Source organism: Phyllostomus discolor, chromosome 4 (genome assembly GCF_004126475.2).
Source record: "Phyllostomus discolor isolate MPI-MPIP mPhyDis1 chromosome 4, mPhyDis1.pri.v3, whole genome shotgun sequence".
In the NCBI taxonomy this organism is placed as follows: Eukaryota; Metazoa; Chordata; class Mammalia; order Chiroptera; family Phyllostomidae; genus Phyllostomus; species Phyllostomus discolor.
The window spans coordinates 170666595-170674701 of NC_040906.2; positions in this window are offsets into that span (position 1 = coordinate 170666595).

The following is an 8107-nucleotide window of genomic DNA, read 5'->3' on the forward strand; positions in this document are numbered from 1 at the left end:
CCCAACTCCTTCTCCACACTGAGCTCATGGAATCACAGCTGTGTTGTTCCATAAGTACAGTGTTGTCAAATCTTTGCTTTGTTTAATTATTCAAGTTGGTTCCACCACAGAATTAAACTGCCTGAGGATATTATGGGATTTCAACACAAACAATGCACATGACTGTATAGATGCCAACCCTTGCCAAGTACCTGCAGGGACTGAACTTCTCACTCACAGTGGTAACTGACAGCACACCCCCTGATGACCAGAAGCAGAGCTGGATGGAGCAGTTTAATCAGAGGTTTGCCTTCATCCTGTATCACAGCCCTTCAGGCTCAGAGCCCTTGCTTCTTCAAGGTCAGCATAAATCAGCTCAGCCAAGATGTTCCCCCTCGAAACTCAGGATCTGACCAATTCATGAACCCTAGTTCAAGGTTGTAACTTTCTGAATGTAATAGAAATGTCAGGATCAATTATATCCTCTGAACTTTACTTTTTCTTTCCTTTTCCCAAAGTACTTTTAAAAGCCTAGATAAGTGTTTATCTTTGAGCTGTACATTGTGCAGTACTCCAGTGGGATTACGACAAGACTATCTTGGAGTGTTTATTCTCTTTCATCCCATGAAATTTTTAAAATGTAGAATTTTAGGAGAGGAAAGAGACATTAGAAATTGCCTAATTAGGGCTAGCTAGAGCTCCTCATTTTGCAAAGAGGAATCTAAGGCCCAGAGTGGTAGAGTAACTTGAAAGCATCACACAGCTAAGAAAATAGCAGAGCTCCTACCATATCCTAACCCAGGCTCTGCCACTCCTCCAGTCACAGAAGGGAAACCAAAGGAGGCCCTTGTCTACCATCCCCCCTCCTCTTTTTTCTGCACTTCAGCAGGGGTGAGTGTCCCTCTCTTGAAGGCAGAAGAGACTTAACCTTGCAGTTTCTCTGCTGTGTTACAGTGTAAACTGTGGACTAGGCTAAACTCAGGAGGAGGAGGGGACCACTTTGGAAAGGTCATATTTATAGGGCAGAGTCCCTCCCAAATCCCTACAACATCCTGGTGCCTCAATGTCTACGGGCTAAAAAACCAGTGCATAGAAAGGGACTTTTCTTAGTCACCCTGTAACTAGGAGCGCAGCTGCACTGGCCGCCGCACAATTCTCCAGGAGCAACCAGGCATTGGTCCAGCGCCTGCGCGAGCTGACAGGGCTGGAGGGAGCTGACTTCTTCCCTCCACATTTGGAAAGATGCATTGCCTGAGCTCTCCCTGGTTCACAGGGGGAAGCAGACTAAGAAGCTACAGAAACTGAACCCAAACATTACCTTTCCACCAGGCCCAGCTATTATTTTTCAGTGTTTGGTAATTTACAGAGAAATATGGGGAGAAAAACAGAGATGTTTGGTGTCATGTGTAGTCTCCATATTTCAAGGATTAGTTGCTTTATTTAGGTTTTCTTAAAAATTTTTCTGCCTGACACTGAGAAAGAGATTTCTTAGAATTTTAAGGGACTTGAGAATAATAAGCAAGCACAAAATATCAATTAACTGAGGCAACCTATCTGTCACAGGCTTAAAAGCCTTTTAATTCATCATTGAGAGATGAAACAAAATATAAATTTTAATTTGGTAATTTGTTCTAATAAAATACTTTCCTGGAAAGAGAGAAAACTGAGACTGTTACCTAAATATTTTACTGGTCCATGAATTTCACATTTAAGTGCTTTTTTCTACCTCAGTCACAGGCATGCATATCATACAGTTGCTTATGATTTTAGGTAGTTTTCAAGAAAAACGATTCACAAAATGCCTACTATGTGCCAAGCACTTACAGGTAAAGGTAGAAAGCAAAAACAAATGGGACTTGGTCCTGCCATCAAGGAATTTATAACAAAGGCAAATAGCTGGACAACTCTGTTTTATCTGTATTTACTTCCTAACCTCTTACCTCCCTGCCAAGCTCCAGTTCTGAACTTTTAACAAGCTGCTTAACCCCTTCCTTCCCTGCACTCCAGTATATTCCTTAAGCTGAAATGTCTAAAGCTGAATACCTTGTTTTTCCTCTAAAATTAATTTTTCTATTTAATATTTTCAAAGTCATCCAAACACAAGCCTTAGAGTTGATTTTTGTTCCACCCTTTTCTTTATTCTCACACTCAGTCACATTGTTCTATCGCACTCTCCTTCACTATTGGATTCTGCTCTTCTGCTCTAGCCCCACTGCCTCATGCCTTCATTGTCTGGGAGAAGGTGCTCAAGCACTTTTGCCCTAGTAACAGATTCTTCACTTCCCCCTGCCTCTAGGCTGTCTCACTACCTTGCATACCATTACCTGAGAAATCTTCCCCAAATATCTCTGTGATCTTGTCCCTCTCTTAATCAAAAATTTGCTTTCAGGAGAATCCTATTGCCTTAGTTTGGTATCTACAGTGCCCCATTTTCTCGTGGCTATTTACTGCTCAATCCCCAGAGATACAATCTTTTCCACAGGTTCCAGTTGCTAATGAATTTCCTCTACCTGGAATGCTTTCACCCCACTTCTGCCCATTACCTCCCTGAGTAGTTTTAAGTGGCTTTCCTTGCTCATCAGTCCGTGTTTTCTTAATTCCCTGAGCATCTATTACAGGGACCACCCATCTGTTCGCATAATATATATTGTCTTACACCATTGTTATTGTTCTATGTCTTCTATTACATATTTATCTAGTATCTATAAAGTATAAGGGGATGTGCTAGGCAGTTTAGGTAATCAATAAGAATTATTGTATAGGAAATATGTACACAACATTAATATGTATCAGCATGTGATTAGCACTATAAGAAAGTTAGAAAGTAGGAAACCAGAGCAAAAATAATTACCTGCAACTGAGGGTATCAGAAAAGGGACTCGTGGAGAAGGCAGCATTGGCCTGAACACTAAAATTTAGATAGCATTCTATGTTATCTTAAACACACCACATTCTCCAAGAAAATGCATTGATTGAATAAATAATGAGTATACAAATGAATTAATTAATCAGATGGACCCAAGGTACACGGTGATTTATCAAAAACCACCCACTAACTTAAGACAAAGATCAGAAAAGCTTATGTAAATGGCCCATAAGCAGTTCTCAATCCAAAAAGGCATTCCAGCCTTTTTTTCCCTTTAATCTTTAAGTCTTCCAGATCTTGTATCATGATCTACTCAAGCTGCATGATTTTGCTGTGTGGTTCCATCGGTGGGCAGTACCTGAGAGCCAGCAGAGAGACCTGCCTTTCCAGCGCCTGTAATTCCACGCTGCTCCTGGAAATCTTTTCTTTCCAGTGGGAGAGAAATACTCCCATCTTAACCTTTCTGAGAGCAAGGCAGCTTTGTAGACTTGTCATTTGTCCTATTTATCACAAGCCCATGTAGCAGTCACTCAGTCCACATTACAGATGGGGAAATAAAGGTATCAAATATCAAGGAATTACCCAAAGTCACAGGGGAAACCAGCAACCAGTAGACATAGCAACCAGGGGCCCCATGTCCAGTAGGTCATGCTGCCTCCAATTGGGACTAGTCAGAGTAGCCAGAATCACTCCCAGGGCTTCCTTTGACGGTGGGACCTCTTCACTACCCTGGACTCTTTCTGTGTTAACAGACTGTATCAATTCTCCCGCCTGCCATGCACTGAGCTTCCCACTCCCACAAGCACTGACATTACAGGTGCCTAAAGAGGAGGTTATAAATATTAATCAAGAGAGTGAAGTTCATGCCTGAGAATGTTATGACAGTCAAAGTAACACACAAGACAGAAATTGCTTCCACTGAATAAGAAGACATCTTTTCTCTGTGTGAAACCTCTGCATGCAGTGTAATTTCCTATAGAGGTGGCAGCATGAAGGAAAGGCTAGCAAAGCAAACCAATATGGTTCTTTATAATGAATGCATTGATGAGGTCTTGTGAAAGTAAATAAAATCCCTGTAACACACTAGGAAATTTCTTTGAAAATAGCCCATAAATTGGCCATAAAGGTTACCTCAGCCTGAAAGCCAGGGCCATGAATACAATTAGGACTCACTAAAAGGATCCAGACTAACGGTGAGGAGGGGTCTATGTACTGTGCAGTGTGCAGGGAGCAACCAGAGACTGGTCAGGTAGGAATGTTAATTGCCTCTTGAATAGACCCCTGAGGAGATTCTGCAGGCCCTCTCCAAACTCTTTTGGGGTGAGGCTTGTGATGGGGACGAGAGGTTAACCATAAAAATTTCACCACTAAACTAATTTCCTGGCTTTGTGCAGTCAAGAACAGTTGTGATTACTCCCAGACTCCAGTATTTCTCCTGTATTGTTGAGACTAACAATACAGGAACAATACAGAGAGTGAGTTAAAAATTCCTTGAATTTTTATAAACCTGATAATTAAGAATTTTACATCATTATGTTGGGTCCTCTTACTGGTACTTTAAGGTATGTTTCTACTAATAGTTCATGTTTCTATAGCTTTTATGGGTTTACAAATTATTTTACCTAGTTTACCTCATTTAAAGCTCCCTCCAAGTATGTAAGGTAAATTAACTAAGGAAATTGAAACAGTCAGCTCAAGATCAACTAATGCCCCTGATGATTCTTTTTTACCACGGTCAACTTCTGTGCTGAGGAAGACACTAGACACTGGGGCATACTGCTCCCATGTCCAGGGTCACGCGGCCATGAATGAGATAATCTCAATGAAACGCAGACAAGAAAGGACAAGTATTCTCCAAGTATTGTGTGAAAGTACAGTTTAAAGAATAGTAGTCTCTCACTTTAAAAATCTTTGGGAATCTGCCTCTCTCTGGTGTTTTATATTGGGCCTGTGAAAAGTCTACAAGCCTTGTACAGTGTAAAAAAAAAATAAAATCAACCAGTTTCTTTCAAGAAAATGAATGCAGAAACTGTTAACATTTAGGGTACAGAAAATTTGTGCAATTCAGCAATTTTTGTGCAATTCAGTAAAAGTGCAAGTGTAATGTGGAGACAACTGCACACAGGTGTTAACAAACTCCAGAAAGGAAAAACAAACAGAAAAAGAACTCACCAAATTCTTAATAAGAGTAACATTTATAGAAATATTTTTCTTTAAAAAGTTATATATTTTCAGATGTTTCACTGAATGAAAGCATAATGTATATAGTGGTGTGGCTAAAAAAATTACAAAAGCTCTAATAATTGCCTTTATTTGTCATTGCTGCATTAAATGACCAACGGAGCACCCCCAGAGACTCCTGGGTGCAGCACAGAGGTATGGGTACAAGATTTACCACGAAAATAACTAGGTGAGCAATTCCAACTAAGATTTCTAACATACATGTGCATCAGTTTACATATCCATGAAATGAGGAAAATGATCTAATTCCTATCTCACAAAGAGGCTTGAAAGATTTTTTTGAAAAGCAACCTATGTAAACATGTTTTATAAAATGTGAAGTAATGCTAGTGAACTTTCATATTTCCCTTCTTAAATTCAAGTTTTCAAATTGATAGGTTTTTAAAGAAGTTTTATAGACTTAGGATACAGTAAATATTTTATGTAAGTATGGTAGTTTTGAAGCCATGGGCAGCTGTGCTCACTGCTATAACCTCTTACTGAACACACAGAAAAACTTCTACGGTGACTGGGATCAGTTTCAAAATGATCACAAATTCCTCTAAGCCCCACAGACATGCAAGCCCCTTTGTTGCTTCTCCCATCAGGAGGTAGAGTCTATATTTCCACCCATGAATCTAGGCTTTGCTATATGATTTGCTTTGGCCAGTAGGATATTAGGAAATATAACACAAGCAGTGACTTGAAAAAGGCTTACACATTGAGATTCGCCCTCTTTTGCTCCTTGGACATTGTGAATAAGCCAAGATGAGCCTGCTGGATCATGGCCATGTGGAGGATCATCCAAGCCCCCAGATGAGGGCGCAGACATGAGAGTGGGTGAGGCCATCTTCAACCAAGCAGTCTCAACCAAGCCAGCCCACAGAAACACAAGAAAACATAAATGTTACTTGCTTAAGCCAGTAAGTTGGGGAGTGGTTTGTTATGCAGCAAAAGCTAACTGATAACTTGGGCTGAAAGTGGTTGTCATAGCTACAGAAATTTCCAGAAATATCTCTTCAGTGACTCATCTAGGTAACAGCTACTCCTATGCTTAGAGGACCTCTAAGACTTCAAAACACTATATTTGTGTGCACTTATCATTTTATCTGAAAAAGTTACTCAATGAATAGAACCAAATAATAAAGCAAATCCTGTTAAGACTTAGAGTCCCTAAAGATGACCCAGGAATTAAAGAATATTTTGGTTGTTTTTAAAAGCCAATTGCAGAAATGCTATCAAACGCCCCCTTAGTTGAAGTCTTCTCAATTAAACCCTCAAATTGACACAAACTAAAACCCCACCCTCCTCGCCCACTATTTACCTATCCACTTCTTTAACATTGCAAAGTTTTGAGCAGTTCCCTCCAGCCTATCAAGATTTTCTTATTTCTGGACTGGATGGTCCTGATTCATACCCCTTAGAGAATGTAAATAAGAAACCTTTTTTAACAAAACAAAACCTAGACTTTGTATAGTGAGATCTTATTCAGATTTAATATCACAAAGTTATAAGATTTTCTGTTGCATAAAATTTAATGCAACAAACATGCCCCTGTGACAACTCCATGAAAAACCAAGAGTCTGGTCAAGATGGAGGTGTAAATTGTCATGGCTCACCTCCTCATACAACCACAGTAAAAATTATAACTAAACTACAAAACAACTATCACTCAGAATCATCAGAAAATTGAGCTGTATGGAAATCTGACAACCAAGGAATTAAAGAAGTCACATTCATCCACACAGGTAAGAGAGGCAGAGATGTGAAGATTCAGAGACACAGAACAGGCAGTCCCACACCCACATGTGGTGGATAAAAATCTAGAGGCATACCTCAGGAATGAGGGATTCTGGCCCCACACCAGACCACCTAGCCCAGGGTTTCAATGACAGAAAGGTAAGTCTCCACAAATTCTGGCTGGAAAAACCAGTGGGTATTGGGGTAACAGAAGAAACTGCAGTATTCTCAGGTGTCTCTTCTTAAGAGCCTGCAACAAACCTAGGATTTATGCAGACCCACCCCCTCTGGGCTCCAGCACCAGGGCAGCAGCTGAAAGGACACCAGTGGCATGCGAGGAGAAACTGAGGCATTCAGTATCAGGGTGAGTGCCAGGGACAGCTTCCTCCCAGACAAAACTCTAGAGGCCAGGCAGTGGCCATTGTCCCTTTTCTGAGCCCTTCCCCACACAGAGCCACAGAACAGCAACACCATACCTGAGACTACATCAACCTGGTTCCCACAGGTTGCCCCACTGAGGCAATTACCTAAGTTTCTGTCCCATCCAAGTTACAGGTGTGCTTTTCTATAATAGGCCATGCTACTGAGACAAGGAGTCAAAGCAGCTCTACTTAATAAATAGAAACAAACACAGGGAGGCTGCCAAAATAAGGAGATAAAGAAATATGGCCCAAATGAAAGAACAGAACAAAACTCCAGAAAAAGAACGAAACAAAATGGAGATAAGCAATCTATAAGATGCTGAGTTCAAAATACTGGTTATTAGGATGCTCAGGGAACTCATTGGGTACTTCAACAGCATAAAAAAGACCCAGACAGAAAAAAAGATTACACTGAGTGAAATAAAGAAAAATGTACAGGGAGTCAACAGTGGAGTAGATGAAGCCAAGAATCAAATCAATGATTTGAAACATAAGGAAGAAAAAAAAATTTAATCAGAACAGCAAGAAGAAAAAAATCCAAAAAATGAGGATAGGGTAAGGAGCCTCTGGGACAACTTCAAATGTACTAACATTTGAATCATAGAGGTGCTGGAAGGAGAAGAGAAAGACCAAGAAATTGAAAACATATTCAAAAAAGTAATGAAAGAAAACTTCCATAATTTGGTGAAGGAAATAGACATACAAGTCCAGAAAGAACAGAGAATCCCAAACAAGTTGGGCCCAAAGAGGAACACACCAAGACTCAGCATAATTAAAACACCAAGGGTTAAAGATAAAGAGAAAATCTTAAAAACAGCAAGAAAAAAAGCAGAGAATTACCTATAAAGGAGTTCCCATAAGACTGTCAGCTGATTTCTCA